Genomic DNA, 18,919 nt, shown 5'->3' with positions numbered 1-18,919 from the left:
CATGGGCCAACACTCACACAAACACCCGTGTAAATGACACATCTCAAAAAAGGTCACTGCATTAAAGAACAACAGTGCTCTCTTTTTCTTTATTTCATTACCCTCATTATCTCCCTCATTATCTCCCTGTTTCACTGATTTTTGGCAAACAGTGGGCATCTATTTGATGTGACTAGATTGTTTGCAGACCCTGCTAGAGAGTTTCAAGCTTCCTCCCAGCTGTATCCTGCCCTCATTAGGCAAACAACCATCCCTTGGCCTTTTCCACCCACCAGCATGAGAAAAGATTAACAAAATTTCAGTTCACAGAGAAACCAGGAGTTGCACACCTTTGATCACTCTTGAGTTACCTTACTCTATAAATACCATGCTCAAGCAGTTTTTATTGAGGGAACAATACTAAACTTGTAATTAATATCTACAATACCATCAAACCATCAGAAAGTACATCTGTCAAGCAAAAAAAAAATGCTTGCATGCAACTTGGCTCAGTTCTTTAGAAAATAAAATAGCTACTATCAGATGCATGGGCTAAATCAAGAAGCCTGGCCTATTCTGGAACAAAGAACTGGAAAACAATTTTCAGATCTGAAGAATTTTAAAAGAGGACAGTAACAAGCTCTTTCCCAGTTAAACGAGGGTACTGCTAGCTTGGTTACTGCAGCCAATCTTAATCACTGCGGCACCCCACGTAGTGAAGATGTGTCTTTAAGGTAGCCAAGGACCAAACTCTTTACAGTTTCAGAGTTAAAAACACCACTCAAGCTTTCCTCAGAATCAAAAAAAAGAGGTCAGCACAGCTCACAGTCTAATATACTCCACAAAGGACACTGTGAAACCAGACAGCTTTACTGAGCACTAGTTCATAGTCCCAGGCACTCTGCAGCTATAGTCTGGCAATGGCAGTGTAAGAACACAATATACAACTCAGTCTCTATTAATAATAAATAAAGTAATACAGCTGTGTTTCATCATGACAGACCACAGTCACAATGATCATCCACTGCCACTCCCTAAAGCACTGGACAAGCAGCCTATATTCAGATTTCTACCACCCTTAAGGGTTCCTAATGTACATCCCATCCTAGTAGCTAAGGGCTAGGTAGATGAAGTCCTACAAGTTGCACATGGGTACACTGAACTTTTGGGCATCCAGCCACTGAAGTGGTGCACAACAAAACCAGTGTTATGCCAAAGTTTCCTAATCAAAGAATGAGAACTTTAGGAAATGCTGGCGGTAACAGCTTGGCTCAGTGCTCTTCAGAAGAGCCACCAGAACTAGTCAGCAAGATGCACTAACACAGGTTGGATCTAAATCTCTACCTCCCTGAATGAGAGATGCTCAGGCATCTGAATAGACCAAGAAAAAGGTGTCTCTAGCTATCCTGCAGTTACACCACAGAATTGTCTGCACCACGGTATTTCAACAAAAACAGCAGGCTTACTCTTTTATTTTAAATGGAGTTTTATAGCAGTGCCCTTTCTTTTTAGATCTGACAAGACTGGGTTTGAAATGTTCCTGCAAATGCCCAAACTAATATCTTCTGTGCATGTTTATTAACCACCAGGCCACCAGGCAGCCATGATGAGGGGCACTCACCACCTCTCCTGACAGTCCAACCTGGTCAGCAGCTCTGTGAGATTCATGAACATTGTGAGTAGTGCCCAGGGCAGAGGTCTGTGGAAAAAGGAAGCCTACAATCCTCAGACTTTTCCAGTATCTGGACACCTAAAACACTATCTGGAAACTGAAACGTTATGTTCTGTTGTTGCATACCTATGATGATCTTTTCATGGAGGAGATGATGCTGCCAGCCCCACGAAGCAGGAATTCCCTCTCTCCTGTGTCCCGCAGGCAGGCTCTGACAGAGACATTGCCAGCTGCCTCTGTTCACGCAGGCCTCACTGCGAAAAAGCCAAACAACAACACGACTTTCATGCTGCACCGTTTAACTTTGGCTGAAAGTGTAATCATGTGTCTGTGGTTTTCCTGTTTGGGTGCCTAATTTAATTGGCTGAGTCCACTCCTTCAAGTGTGGAATGGACTCTGAGGGTATAAGGAATTAGCATGTTTCTGCCAGAGACATTCCACCCAGATCCCATGTTTGTTTAATATGTACAAACAGCTAAAATAAAATACTTGTTGGCCTCAGTAATAAACAGAATATAAAATAGTGTGAAATTAAGCGAGACCAGCTGGGCTCCAGGAGAAATGAAAGGAACAGTTAACTTACACTACACAGTGATCTGGAATGCAGACACACTAAGATCGACTGCTATTGATGTGTGTTTTTGATGCACTTTATATACAAAGTGCTGATTAGATCTAGCTACCAAAATTATGCCCTTTCATATCCATATGCCAGCAATAAACAAAATTTAGAGGAACAAATCAACTGCTCTGCAAGCCAAGTTTACAGTGTTGCATCATATGCTGTAAAAGTATGAAGTTATCATTGCAGTGATAACTGGTATCATTCTTCCAGAGGAAACAAAAAAAGGAAAAAAACCACCAAATCCCAAACAAACAAAAACACAAACAAACAAACAACAACCAAAAAAAGAACTTTAAGAATTCTTCTGCTCTAAGGCAGGTTTTGTCCAGCCCTCAGAGACCCATGAGAATTTCAGGATATGCATCTGTATAGATTCTGTGTAAGAGCATTTGGGCCTCCATATATACACTGAAACCATAAACCAAGCAACTGCTTAAGCAGAGTTTTTTGGGGAACTTGAAAAAGTTGTTCCCTATAACACGGGACAGGACAGAGGTTCTCCCTCTGACAGGATTTTTCCTCCTTAATAGGGAAGCAGATGATACAGAGGACACAATTCTGTTTGATAGCATTATGCAATTTTGAACACCAAATATGAACAGAAAAGTGACTTAAGTTGCAATTCCTGTGAAGGATGCTCTGCTACGCTGCCCAGACCACCCTTGTGTCTTTCTCTGGCAAGTCACTATGCTCCAAACCCTTCCCACTTACCTCCCCCCAGAATTATACGTGTGGCACTGTGGCTAACTACCCTTTCAGCAAACTTCTCCTGGCAGCTGGACATATGGATCTTTTCCAGTTTGTTACAAATAATGTATCAGATGCATTTATGCTTGCAGTATCTCTTTTAAGAAAAAGAGGCTGACTGAGGAAATAAAGTCTAGCCCTTGGAAAAGCTGCACGGGAAATAAAAGTTTGTCAGGGCTAAATCAATGACAAAATAAAATGTTTGGGAGAATGGATTTAGAAGTCTGTCAGACAAATTACTACTTTCATCTCATTTCATTGGCAGATGGGCTGTTTTGATCTTTCACTTTCTATTAAAAAGAATAAACTGAGAATAGTAAACACTTAGGATCTGTTTTGTCCTCCCCAGTGTGAACTCACTGTTGAATTGCCAAACCAACAGAAAGGATTTTCTCTCAGTCACAATGTAGGCACATACTTCTTGCCTCCTAAGGGCAAGATTCCTCAAATCTTCCATACTGAAACCTTAGCCCTAAGACACAGCTTCCTGTGGAAGATCCTGTCTGTATAGTCCAGTGTCACAATGCCTCTGAAGGCACTGGAACATCTTGTAAATCACAGAGAATAGCAACTTTAATTTTAGTCTGGTGATCATTTAAAACCACCACTTCCATCCATTGCTTATCGTCCCACAGTTCTTCTGTCATAAAACAAAAGATCAAAATGGCTCATTTGCCAGGTAAGTCAACATGGGAGGGAAAACAACTGACTCAGGATCAAAAGGAAAAGAGTAAAGAATTTCATAGTAGCACCTATATTAATGGCAGAAGAACACACTACAGCATCACAAGTCTGAATATCTGAACCATTAGTTAAAATCTGAATGTGAAATGACTGTCACTGCAATGTCTCTTCCCACTCTTTACCATTTTTCTTTATCTATGAACAGTTAGAGGAAAAAAGACCAAAATGCTTTTGGTCTCATAACATTTATTAATGTTCACTCTCATCCCAGGGAAACAATTTTGGCACTGTATGGCCACACTGAAACCTCATTCTTGTGGGGATGCAGGCCCAGACTGCTATTTCCAGACTTGTGTTTGATGAACACATGAAGGCGTGCTCCAGTGGCCAATAACACATCTGATCTGGTCTAACTGCCTAAAGAGCAGGGAGTGTTCTGGACTACAAAGCTGCATATATTACCATTGTAAAGGTCTGAATAAGATCTAGTAACGGAGATTGGTCACATAATAATGGAAGAGTGGATAAATCATTACAAAAATCATTCATTTATATAGCAAAACTGTTATGGTAATAATACTGGACATTTGGAGAGGGGCCCAACTGGGGAAAAATATTGTTCAGCACCCTGCACAGTCATTCAAGAGCTCTGTTTTAGCTTCTTCTATCAATTACTAAAGCTGCACAATGCATAAGTACGTCAGCTTTCCACATTCAGGAACCTGACTGCAACACCCTCTTTTCACCCTGCTGCCTGGAACTTACACTTTCAGCATCAGTCACCATCATCCAGCAGTGGCTTTTAGGAAGTCTGCTTTTTAAAGGGCTCCAGAAGTAATGTTGGGGATTCAGATGCTTCATCCAAAGGCTGGGAGGATGATTAAGGTGGCAAAGACATGGGCTCCTGGGAAGAAACACAAAAAGATTTTATGAAACAAATTGCTGGCTGACAAAATGATCAATGAAATTTAATGTAAGTAAATGTAAAGGGACACACGTTGGAATCAACAATTCTGACTTTACTTATAAAATGAAGGTCTCCAAGTTCATTACTGCACCAAGAGGAAGATCTGGATAGCATAGTATAGGTAACAAAATAGCCAATCAAGTAATACCGATAGTATAACAGATAATGAAAACCTCAGCTCAAATTAGAGAATTGTCAGAAGAAAACAGCACATTAAATGTTAGAAATCACTGTGAAAGAAATAGAGAGCATGATTGTATCAGTGCATAAATCCACAGAGCCCTTGTATCTGGTTCTGATCCCACTTCTAAAATGGATATACAAATAGAAAAGGCTTGGAGAAGAGTGGCAAGGATAATAAAAGCTGCAGAATGACTGTTGGACAGGAAACAATCAAATGGGATCCTCCAGTATGGAAGACATGCCACAGGGAGGAAATGAGTATTTTTTCTCTTTTTAAGATGTGAATACTACTATGAATGAAACATTAGAAGTAAATTATGATACTTCCAATACGTATTTTGACACTTTTTATTTGTAATCATTAAATAGGCAAGATTTTTTCAGAAGCCCCCCTTGGTAGTTTCGTGTTTAACTATTTGCATTAAGCTGCAGTGATCCTCACCCAGACTAACCAGAAAAGTGTTTCTGCCCTTCAGAGTTCAACGAAGGCACCAGCACCTTACAGCCTCTGTCTGCCTCTATGGAAGGAGCATGGCAGTGAACAACTATCCTTGGGATAAAGTTAAAAAAGAAAGCTATGTGATTTCCTTTACAGCCTATTTAATCAATCCACACCCTATTTCATCAATCCAACCAATACCAATAAGAAACTAAAGATGAAGATCAGGGCTGTGTGCTAATGATCAAAACTGGAAATCTATCCCAGCTCATTATATATTTTCACTGTTTCTGTTTTCAGAGTTGATAATATGTTTTCATAAGCAGGCAGGTTATTAAAACCCAAACTTCCTGGTGAGAGCTGGGATATTATTCATTAACTCCTTTTTGAAAAGAACTGTCCACAGGCAGCAGATGAAAAGGACAATCTTTACCCCACTAACAGCTCATGAAAAAAGGTAAAAAGGGCTCCTCAAAAGACAGGTCTTCACAAAAACACTGAAGTGTCAATTAAAATCTTGACAAAATCACAAATAAGTAAGAACAAGGCCAATTACATGCAAAAGTAGCATATCCCACACATCTTTGTTGTACTAAAACACAATAGAATGAAAACAAGCACTTTAAAGAAACAGGAAATAAACCTGAAAATTTTAGTATTTTTTGCTGCATTGTCAGGGTCTGTATCTGCAAATTCAGGAAAACCTTCCAAAAAAAAAAAAAGAAAACTCTTTGACAGGAGTACTGTTCTGAGTGATTCATTTGAAAGTGCTGAACTCATATTCAGAGCCTAAACTCTAGGAACCACCAGCTGGGCTAGGATTCAAAATTACACGGAAGGAGTGAGTTTTTGAGCTGGGATGCATTATGTAGTGGAGGCAATTGCTTTTCTCACCTATTCTACAAGGAAAGGAGGCAGGGAGACATTTAAGAATTAAGAAAAGTAGACTTAGTATTATTGGACTACAGCAATCTTGCTGGACCAGAGTTTGCATTAGGAACTTCAAAAATTCCAATAAACCTTTTACAGTGAGTCATTTCAAGACGGAGCTGGAAGAAAGACAAAACAAATAAGATAAAACTGTGCATATTAAATTAGTTAAAGAAGAATCTGTTTATGTACTGAAAGTTCACTCATAATAAAAGGGGCAAGAAAAGATCCTTGTTCCTGCCAAGTATCAGCATTACTGCCAAGGGAAGGAGGAGGGAGTCCATGTAGCAGGTATATGAAGGAATATCTATATGTCATATATAACAAGTATGGAGAAAGCTTGCAACGGAAGGAATTACACAGACACAAACTCCTGTACACTGCTTAAGGAATGTAGAGGGTCACAGACCTCTTCTATTTCAGTTTAGAAGCAATTAAAAAAATGCTGTCAGCTACCCACATATAATCTCTCTGTATTTTCTCTTAAGTCCCATGCAGTACCACTAGTCTATTAATATACATTAATTTAACCCACACTGCATAATGTGCTACTTAAAATAAGCCCAACCAAATCAAGGTACACCATTTCCTAGGAATTACAGTCAGCCATGTGTAGCTCACAGTCAGCAGCTGCAGCTGCAGCCAGGATGCAGGATGGCAAGTAACATGTGGCTGTTCGTGGGTATAAGTGGCAAAAGAAATGTGTGCAAGTTACCATCCCAACAACAGAAATGGACTTCAGGATCAGGAAGAATTTTCAGCAAAACAGCTAAGAGGACTGTGTAAAATAAAGCAGGCCTGATCTACTTTAACTCAGCCTTCACCTTTCTCAGCACACACAGGCACAAATGAGCATCCCTCCTCTTGGAGCCAATGACAGCACATGGCTGCACCCACTCCAGAGTAAATTACTCTCTTTTTTTGCATAATTTATGCTAGTCTACCTCTTACAGTCACAAATTATAGCAACTTGCATCTTACAGGTATTTATGACCATAAAGTACTGGAGTTGAGCAGGAGCATTGTGATGAAAAGAGGAAGAGCTACATAAAGCTCAAAGAAAAGATCAAAAGGGCTCTATCAATGTAATAAGGGTAACAACTTCACTGTATTACTAGAAGTGGCATCGCTATGGTAAAAAAATTAATATTTTTAATTCTGTTTACTTGCACATAGCACTACCTATGACCTCCATTTACTATTCCTGTTTCTCCCAGTTTGAACGAAGAAAAGCAATAAAGCAAGTTTCACTTTTGCTTCCAGCCAGTTTCACTTTCAGAAAAGACTATTTATTTGTTAAAAAACCCCTACAGGTTGATTTCATTGGAATCAAAAGCTGCACACATTTCTGTTGGCCTCTGATTCAATAAAAGCTTTTATGGAACACTTAGGTCTGGGTTAAATTAAGTTGACAGAGTTTTGATAACAAATATTCAATTGATTTACAGAGAAAATAATTTAAGTGTTAATCCAAAGTGCTACCACAGCTATTTGTTTAAATTGCAATTTATAGAATTTCACAGAATTACAAAATAGTTGAGGTTGGAAGGTACCTCTGGAGATCGCTCAGTTTAAACCCCTGCTCAAAGTAGGGTCAGCAATAACAGGTTGCTCAGGGCTGTGCCTAGTCCAGTTTGGAGCACCTCCAAGGACAGAGACTCCGCAATCTTTCCTGGCAATCTGTTCCAGTGTTCATTCACCCTTACATTTAAAAACATTTTTTTTACACCTAAGTGGAATTTTCTGTATTTGAGTTTGTACCCTTTGTCACTTGTTTCTTTGCCTAGGCGCTTCTGAGAAGAGCCTGGCTCTGTATTCTTCATACCCTCAGAAGCAGTGGCCCCACGTTTTCCTTTGCCTTCCTTGTGCTGCCAATATACCTGCAGGAGCCTTTCTTGCCACCCTTAACCACGTCCAACTCCCCAAGGGCTTTGACTTTTCTCAGTACATCCCTGTGCACTCAGTGTCCCTAAAGCCCTGGGTAACTGCTTCCACCCCTTGTATGCTTCCTTACTTCTTTTTTATTTAACAGAAATTTAATGTACACAGAAAGCTATGCCAGCATCCCATTTTCTAATTTTGTGTGGATAGTCCCCTTCACGCAATTGCTTTTCTATTCCAGTGCAATGAGAACATCAAAGTCCTGTTTATATGTTTAAAAAACTTAAATAAAGAAAAAACCCAATCAACAAAGCAACCAAGAAGTGGAATAACTGTCTCTACAAAGGCACAGTACTATGGCTTGTTGTTACAATCTCTCCCCTAGTACCCTGCCATACACCACAAGCCCCAAGAGCAGAAGGCAGGCTATGCTGTTTTACTTCCGTCAAGTCATGGTTTGTAAACTCTGAACAAAGACTGATCAGTGAGGAACTCCACTGTGTAGTCTGTACAATCTTCATAAAATAAATTAATGAACAAATAAATATTCCTCGATGGATGAGCCAGACAGCAAATATCCCACAAGTTCCTCCCCAGCCCTATTCCCACAGGTAGGATGAGGAGCAGACACCTAACTGCACTCCCACAAACACAGCTGCCAGAAGGCCTTGGGCCCATTCCTCCTTTGCTCTGCTGCTGTGAAGGGCAAATGAAATGCGAAAATAAAAGCCAGTTCTCAGGTGGTTTAGACCCCATGTAATACATGCAGAGATCAAGACACTGGCACCACTTCTGCTCCCCTCACTGCCCTCAGTAACCCCTTGCAAGTGCTACCAGCCAGTAACAGCTGCCAATTTGAGAGCTGTGTCATCCTCCCATTGTCTCTTTCCCTGACATGACTTGAATAGTTTTAGTTCAGCAAAAATATCAGGAAGTGTTTAAATCCTTTCTCCAGAGAAAGCAACACCTTCTTTGCTACCTGTAGCTCAGCTTTTCTCTCCCAAGTTCCTCAAGTTTCTCTGAAACACCTTGGGACCGAAGTCTTGGGTGGCCAGCACAGTGCTCTGTTGGGGGACAAGTTTGTACACTCGTAGATGGAGCACAACTGCCTGTCTGTGCCTGTGAAACCACAGCTAGAGGACACCTGCTGCGTCAAAAACACTGCTGACACTGCACAGCCCCAGAAGGACCCACTGTCACCTGGCAGAGTGGTGCCACCACTTCCTCCTCAGTGGGGCAGCTCTATCACTGCCCCACAGCCAGTGACCGCTGGCACAGGACACTCCTTTGGGAGCAGGGCACACCTCTGGGAGCACGATAAACCTCCATTCTGGGGCGAGAGGAGTAGTGGAATAAAAAGGAATCTGAGCAAAACCTCACAGTTTTTTTAAATCAGCACTGCTACTCTCTGCTGGTTCAAAGACACAAGTGCAGTGACAGTTTTTCATTGTAAAACAGAATTAGGTAATAGCTGGCCAATTTAGCAGAAGATTGGTCAGTAAAGAATTTTATAAGATTGGCTGAAATGTGTGAATCCTCGGGTTTGGTTGCTATTTCATAGCTCCATTCTCCCCACCCCGTCAGTGCTGGTAACAGGAAGAGCACCCGTCAGACTTTTAACCACCAAGGTTGCACTCTCCCATGAAAATCCTCCTTAGCACTCTAATCGCCCAAATCTCCATATGGAAAATTTTAGGATGGAAGAGTCAGCTTTATATTGACTCCCTAGTAACGCTAGCGCTACAGGTACTACTAGTAAACAATAAACAACTGCAGTCAAACATTTAATAATATATTCTTTTCCAAAAAGGTGGTTCCTCTCACTTCACTGCTGTCTGTTAGAGTCTTTATTTCCACTGCACCAGAAGGGCAAGAGGTTTTCCTATCTTAACATTAAAAAAATGAGTCAAATACCACAGAAACCTGCTGCAGCAGATGAGATGTTAGGTAAGGAATACCCTTCATCTCAGGCTAACTCAAACCTAAACTTCCCTTGATCTCAGTGGCGGCTTTGCTTGAATATGGACAACAGCACTCATGGAGTGCAGGCAGTGGAGAAACACATAACAAGCCAACATCGTAGGTACTGCCTGACTCTCATCAAGGAATAAATGAAACTATAGTTCTTAAAGCACTCTAAGAATGGAGACCAATAGATTCTGGCATCTCAAAATATGGGGGATTTCTGGGCAGGGGGTTGGGAGGAAGTTCTTGGGGAGTGGCAGCATTAGCATTTTATATCCCTTTCAAAATTTGGTCAAAGTTCTCAGCCATAGTTGCCACTGTATTGAGGTCCGCAATTTTCTCCTTCCTTCTCATGTCCTGCCGCCATCCTTCTGCAGATGAGCTCTAAATCATATGCAATTTACTTCCATGAGCCTTTGAAAAAATTCAGCTTATTTATCTCTGATTATTGTTTTCTATTTTGATGGCAAGACTGTACTCAGTTACTGTTTTTAAGAGGCATAAAAGAGACATTTATCTTACATCTGTTTCCTAGCATTCTGTCTCCTCTCTGCTAAAATTGGGTCCAAATTCTGTGCTGTGCTGCTTTTGCAATAAATACAAATAGATTCAATAGCAAGGTGAAATATTTGTTTTTACTCTTTTAATGCAAAAAAAGCTTGGAGTTTTGCATGGTTGTTTACTGTTCTTTGAAAATCTGGCCGATGAAATAGTACTCAAGGCAAATTAGTGAGACAAGGCAAGAGCCTCGAGTGCTGCAAGCCAACAGAGCTCACTTTCACCATTCAGACATGTGGGATAGGATAGCTACATTAACTGTAATTTGCTTTTATTACAAGTCCTGATGTGTTTAGACACTCTGGGGGAAAAAACCCCAAACAAATATCACATAAACCTCTTTTTTCTTTGATTCCTTCCCTTCCCACCTCTGGAAAAGAACTGATTCTGACAGGCAGGAGGATCTAGTCCACTAGGATGCTGTATGCTTTCCCACTTTCACAGTTCTTTACATCATACTCCTAGACCTGAAGCTTCAAACTCACCTCAGAGTGCCATAGAATCCCCATACCTGGCTAGTACCAAATGCACATGCTTACTCTTTTGTGTTGTTGTTTTTCAGGACAGAGGCTGAAGTCCCTATTTCCCAGAGAGAGATCTTTTGGCAGGACAAATTTAAAGATACATGTAGGACATTAAACCCATGAATCAACAGCCTAATAACTCTTTCATCAAGCTGTTTATGAAGCTATATCTTTCCTTCAGATCTTGATTATTTCTGAAAAAAAAAACCCCACCACACATATGCATACACACACAGCTTGAAAAATCACAGAAATGGCAAAGTTGGTGTCTATTTCCCATAACCCTGCTCACCTTAACTCCTTATACAAATACAAGCTGAGAGTAAGCACACTGCTCAGGTGTGTCATTAGGATGAACAAACAGATGAATGAATACAAGGGGGAGATTCTGGAAAGATTTTTAAGGATTCAGAGTCATTGTTTCTTGTCCAGTTCTTTGACCATTTGAAAATGTCTTTTATGACTAAAACCTTCCCCCCCACCTACATATATATCCTTGAAAACTGAACCGATCTTCTTACTTTTACTGTGTTTTCTTTCAGATTTTACCACAGCAACCTGGGGCACCCGCCCAAAATTTATAAATGAAAATCTCATGCAGCACAGCTTCGGCATCACATACCAGCAGCTAAAATATTTTCTCTTTGTCTCTGTCCCGAATCCAAACTTTGGCACACCCCACGTGACACATCTGCATCTTCCAAGCCGGTGCAGCAGAGGTGGGTGTGTTCGTGTAGGAAGTCAGAGCCGCTGGCACCAATGAGCACTCGCACAGCTGGCTCGGCCCCAGGAAGGGAACACTCTCCCTTGGAAGAGGAACTGAAAGTATGCCTGGGGAAGCCTGCTTTGCCTCTGACCAAACTAGCTGTCTTAAGGAAATGCCAGACCTTGCTGCACTGGGGTCAAATGTAGAATTATGTGGCAGTTTGATAAGCTACAGTACACTAATTTATTGGCTATTTTAAAAAATGTAGAGGAAATTTTATTACGGATTACTTTGCTTTCCTGAAAACTTTTTATAATTAAAAACATCTGGAAGACATTTCAATATATCATAAACAAGAGGAAATCCAAAGCACGTGACTTCTAAGAAAATGATGCAAATACCCTTCTGTGCCAAAATTTACAGTAATCTGTTTTTCTTATTTTGCTACAGGGGGGAGAGAGAACAAAAAGAGGACGAGTCAACAAGGAGGAAACTCCTAGTATAAAGAAATATACTATATTAGGTACTACTGTTTCATGAAAAATACCATTTTTTAATTAAAAAAAATTGCTAATATAAATTTGGCTTCCCATTGCCACTCTCCCTTTCCAACCAACTAGTTTCCTTCTGGAGTGAATAAATGATGACATCAATCCTGACAATATTAGGAGGCTATGAGTGAGAAAGAAGGAAAGGAATAAGAACATTTTGGATGATGATAGGTAAAGGAAACTACAGGTTTGATCTGATGAGTATTATGCTTCTTAATTAATATCACTAAATATCTACAGCTTTTATGACAGTTCTTTAAGAAATAAAACAAAACACACAGTTCAACATAATACTAAATATCTTAGTCTGAGTAATCTGTTGTCTTGTAAAATACAGTAAGATTTATGGGCTTTAAAAACAAACACAGCCAAAAAGCTTTACAAGAAACCTCCAACACAGTCACAAAAAACCCCAACAATTAATTACTGAGTTCACAGAAAACAAAATAGTGCACAAGAAAAATACTGAAAATGTTTATAACCAAATCTAAAAGTCATGAGAAACTTAAAACTAGTGTTGGGTTCACCGGAGAGACATAGAAAAAAAAGGCAGAACTGTCTCAAACTTCAAGAGGGTTTATATTTAGAATTGATATTTAGAATTAGAGTTTCAGTTGAGTGCATGGGCAACTATCGTAAAGTTTATATGGCCCCTAACTATAACTTCATCCCAAATCACTATTTGAATCCAGAACTTTCCTTCAGTCCTAGGGTTGGGGTTGTCCAAATTTGTTGTTAAAAAACAAAGTAAAAAAATTTTTTAAAAACATGATGAGAATTTAAAAAAAAAACAAAAACAAAAAACCAGCAATTCCTCCAGCCCAAATTAAGCCCTAATTATGAAATTATAACATGTCAAACTTTAATAGAGAACACAGTGCTTGCCAGTGAACTGCACTATATAATTTAGGGAAGAGCTGATGAAGTATGTTCTCACAATTTCAAAGGCATTTATTTTGTTGAAGTAACTTTAGGTTATGTATTTTGTGAAATGAATGTCCTTTACTACCATTATGTGCAAAGAAGGCCCAGTTCTGATTATGACTGTAATGTTGCCATTGCATCAAAACAAAGATAAATACTTAGGTCCTTGTATTTTGAAAATAAAACATTTTGGAATGAGAAAAAAAATTACACTTTTAAACTATATATGGTGTTTAATTAATTGCAGGGAAGGAATTGTGATAATATTTTGAAATTTTTTTCCCTTTAATGAATATTTGTGGACCAAGTCAGAGTTCTGGCAATATATTTAATAATTGCATTTGACAATCAAGCATTGATACTTTTTCTGCAGATGACTAATACCTAAACTAGGCTTTGCATAATATCAAGTATGTTTGCATTTTTATTGAACAATTTCGACTTTAAAGGCTGCTTTCAAAGTAAAACATTTATTATTAGCAATGAAGACTGTAGTTGGTCATTTAATGACCTGATTCTGTGTCTGTTTTCTGGTTTTGAACGAACTCATAATTCTTAGGGTACAAATCAACCTTTTCCTAAACAAAAACAGTTACCATAACTGTTGGCAAATAGTACAATGGATATGAATTTTCTTGAACCAAGCACAATTCTGATAAATGATCAAAAACATTGTTTGGGCAATATTCAACCAGCTCTTTTACATGGTATTTTTAGTGCGTTAGAAAAGAGTCATTAACATTTTCCTATGAGAAATCTGAGTTTGTAAAGATATTATATTTTCATGGCATTATCACAAATTGAATCCCTTTATCCAAAATAAATTAAACATTTGTTTCCTGGAGTACAATACTGGAATGAAAGAACAAGTCAAATGGCTTAATCAATAACTTTTTAATTTTAGGACTTGTCAGCTTTCCCTTTCTGTTTCAGATTTTTCCCTTCTAGCATCAATGATGACATATTGAAGGGATATGTAAATGGGTGAAATGCCTCAACCTGCAATCCAGTTGGAAAATATAATTTCATTCGGGAAAACTCACCTCTGCAGAAAAGTGTAAAGAAGTTCCAAGGTGTAGTTGCAACAGGTGAAACAATCTCCTGGCCTAAAAGGACCTGTCAAGGACATACATGCACTGGCATTTAGTACATCCTGGCACAGAAACCATCACTGGGAAAAGGAGGGGAGAACTGATGCTACAGTACCAGCAAGGCCTGCCACTTCCAACCCCCACCTCAGATCCCTCTGACAAGCCAAGACTGGCCAGGATGGGTTTTTTTACTAAAATGATTGACTATTTACAGTGACAGCCACTGCCTTTGGGCAGCACTAACATGATTCTTCTCACAGAGAGTAATACCATTTGGCGGGCAGTAACAAGAGAGAGCTGCAACATTTTATACTACTGTGGCTAATTTTGGAAGAGGTCATCCCTGTCTTGACCTCCCATTGACATGTGGGTCATACCGAGGCAGCAGGCACAGCATTTCATACATGTTGCTATTTGTGATGTGCACTTTTATCCTGAGGTGAGGCTGTAGTACAAGAGAAAATCTGAACAAGTGCTTCCCTGAGCTGGATCTTGGGTGTCCAGACAATATAGTGAATTGATAGAGGTTTTGATCAGTATAAATAGCAAGTTCATAAATGAAAACACTCCATTTAATTACAGAAAAAAATAGCATGGTTGTTTCTAACACTGAAATGACAGATGATCTATAGGAAACACACTCAGAAATCGAGTGCTAAAAATAACGGTGCGACGCTGTGCAATAAGAAGGAAATAGTTACTTTTCTCCCTTAATCACAGAAGAGCAACATTCCTACCCAGGGAGCTGGGACTGGACTCACATCACCCCCCTCTTGTGTGGTTTCCTGACAGATGATCAGTTCATTTTTAACTCTTCAGGAGTGCAGTCAGGTTATGGTACTTTAACATCTTGTCTTCTGTTTATTTCTTTCCCCGTGCTTTCCGTACTCCCACTGTGCTGTGTCTCGTCTGCCCTCACCATACTGCCTCTTCATTTAATCACGCATCAGAAGTCTCCTTCTACCCTCCCATCTCACTACACCGACTCTAATTTTCTCATTCACAGAGGAGGCTGTCCTCTCCTCCCTGTTTTAATTATGACTCTGCATTAAAAATAAAAATAATAAAAGCTCATTTTCTTGAGACATAAGTTATTGATGCTCTGGCCCTGGAGACATATAAACATTTTTATCTGAAGTAATTTTAAACACTTTGTTTTTACCAAAAATATGTATTTAAGTAAATGAGAGCTGGGAATGTACCTTCTTTTTTGGCTGCCTGGCCCCCTTGGAGCTTTGCCTTGGGTGTAACTGAGAGACGGCCGCTCATGCATGAAGAATAGAGGCTTAATTAATTGGATTGGAATTGTAAAATGGTGTATTTGATGTGGGTAAGGCACATTCCACACTTTTCCCCCATAAAGAATGTGACATTTTTGTGGAAGTGTTGAAGAATGGGTCCAGGAGCCATCAGATGGATGAGACTTCATTAAACAGGTACAGCAGGGAACCCCTAGTCCTGTATCTCACACAGATTTTTCCCCACACATTCATTTAATTAACTCTCAATCTGTATCTATGGTTCCAGAACAATTCTATTTAATTTTTATGTTATATGTTATATGTAATTTATAGTATGTAATAAATAGTTTGTGAGAGGTGGAGCCATGAATGGTTTGAAACAGGTTTTCCATGTCCAAATGAAGCTGCCACAGAAATAATTTTTCATTTCTGCCAAAATTAAGGTTCCATTTTTTTCTTTTTGGCCTTGAAAAATGTTGTTAAAAAATCCCAAATTATCCCAGAAAGTTTATCAGGTTTCAATAAAATAGTGACTTCATGTTAGCAACTGCTTATTTCAGTCTTTCTTGAAATGGCTCTATTCTACATTATAAGCATTACATACAAAATAAAAAATATGGCTTTAAAATTCTGTTTAATGATATTTATTATAAAAATAAATTAAAAGGCATTCTGGGCCCTCTCTCATTTCCTCATAAAGTGCACTTTGCTTCTTTTTAAAATATACTAGTGCTGTGGTGGGGAAATCAGTCTCAGAAATGCTTCTTGCGCTCTGGTACGTTTTAGCATGAGAGGGAATAGGTTCTTAGAGGTAACTTTATCCACTAGTAACGAGAAATCACATTGGTTCGTGGTCAGCGAGTATTTTAGAGAACAATGGTAATTGATTTTTCTTACAAAAATCTGTCATGTAAGCTTATTGATTATTTTCTTTTGGTTTGCCAAGATCCATATCTTTTGAAGTTTTGTGACGCACCCTAACATATGTGGCAGTCCTTAAGTTTGTTCCATCTTGCAGTACTTTAAGATTGGAATACACGTTGTTGCTCCTGGAGTGTGCATCCACAGTCAGTGAATGTTTTTTAATGACCTTTCATGCAAGATCAAAGTGTAAACAACATGTTTGTCATACCTATCTCCTTTATGACAGTGACTCTGGCAAAATTTTCTTTTTTTTCTTTTTGTGTCATCTAAGATATTTCAGTGTGGAGATCTTTAGCAATGATATCTTTTTACTTTGAAGCTACTGAGGTTTACAAAGCTGTTCCTCATGTTCAGAACAGTCTGAATTAGAAAATAAGAGGACATACAATAAGCTGTACATGTTTTAACAGCAGAGGAACTTTCAGTGGGACCCATCAAGGTCTCCTTCATTTTCTGTCAGTGATACAGTTTATAAACTAGTGGAACCAGAATTCCATCATTGCTTATGAAGGTGAGGGGCAGGTTTTTATTCCTGTATCACATCTGTGCATGTCATATTAGTTACTCAAACACTGATATGAATACTTGAGTACTCCTGAAGCTGCCTATTGCGAGCTGTTTTGAAGTCTTCAATTGCTACCACCTAGAAATTGTAATAATTCCCATAGGCAGTAGTCAAAACCAAAGAATTGTTTGAACCATGTAAAAGGCTAATAAAAAGTCATTTTCCCCTTCTCACAGTTAAGTGGGACCAAGGATTTTATCACAATTCTGTGAGGGTCTGAAGCCCAAATGCTAAATGTGCTGAGCAACTTTGAAAATTTGGCTGTTACTGTAGCTAACCACCTAATACATATGTAGTCCCACCTTATATAAATTATGTAAACATCTTGGTTCGACAAGTTTGAGCTGGAATTCTGTAAACTGCTTATAAGCTGGCAAAATATTGTGATGCCTAGGCTTTATTGTGGTAGTTTGGCATTTCATATTCAGGCCTGGGCAAAACTGGGATGAGCAAACACTTGCAAAAAATAAGAAAAAAAGAATGAAAAATAACTTCTCTGTAAATCTTATAAACATCAAGGAAATGTTCAGGTATGAGGCACTGCAAGAGGTTTACTCTTTCATTATCTGCCAAACCTTATAAAGAAAACATCCAAGGTTTCCTTGTCTACTTCTCAGAGGTGCCTTGTACAAAAAAGACTATTACCTATGTGTTCTATGCAGTCACAAATAAGTTGAATTTAGTAAGTACAGCTACAATAATTAATGCATGCAATGGATCCTCCTGCTAGCAGTAGACACACTCTCATCCACTAATAGCCTTAAGTTAGTAGTGTACTGCTTTGCATCAGAAGGGACAACATGGAGAAAAATGTACAATTTATCCATTTTTATTTGAAAGCCACTTTAATGCTAAGTTCCATGGTTCCAAAATGGCCTACTTTTTTACGAACTGGGAACAGGCCCCATTCTCATTTCTTTTAATAGATGAATGTGAGGGTAAGAAAAAGCCACCAAAGAAACAGTGTGTATAACAAATTAGAGTAAAAGGAGATTGATATGCTTCCAAGATGGTGATATACCAGTCCATGCTGAGTTTACAGTGCTTGTGGTTTATAGCATGTGCCATAATTACTTCAGGTTAGAGCTGAATTGACTTTGAAAATCCAGAAAGAGTTACTGAGGCTATAAAAAGTGATACTTTGACTTTAGTGAATTTGTTCCAAGAGGGAGAAATTGAATTTAAAAATGAAATTTCAACTTGCATGCTGCTTTCTGAGGCAGGTCCAGGAAAAATGCCTCTTTGGTTCAGCCACCTATTTTGCTGCACAACTAGGACTGATGTAAAAATCTTAGATCAGATATTATGTAGAGAGAAAGTTATGGTACACAGAACAGACAGATATGAGCAGCTTCCATCGCAAAGTGAGAAGGCATTTTCTATCGAAAAAACTATTCATGAAATTTGTAGTTGAGCTACTGAGTCTTTATGTCAGGATAGTATTTTAAGACAAAGGAGTCTGCTAAGCTCACTTGAAGTATAAATATAGAGCCAATTGTGGCAGCTGCATAGAAACAATGGGACAATTGTCAGCCAAAGGAAAGTTGGGAAGAGGGTATTCAAACATTTCCAATTTCAACTGCTTTCAGTTAAAAGAAAGTAACAGTAAAATAAAACAAAGAGTAGAATCACAAGATTTCCCAAATAAGGGGTCTTTTTCTAGAGCAAGATGACATCATTTGGAATCTAGGATAGCAAAAAAATAGCCATCTCCTGACTTGGTTTCCCTAACAAACCACAAAGTAGCTATTTGCATATCACAG

The sequence above is a fragment of the Pseudopipra pipra genome, chromosome 9 (genome assembly GCF_036250125.1).
Source record: "Pseudopipra pipra isolate bDixPip1 chromosome 9, bDixPip1.hap1, whole genome shotgun sequence".
Classification (NCBI taxonomy): Eukaryota; Metazoa; Chordata; class Aves; order Passeriformes; family Pipridae; genus Pseudopipra; species Pseudopipra pipra.
Note: the sequence above shows the minus strand (reverse complement) of the source record.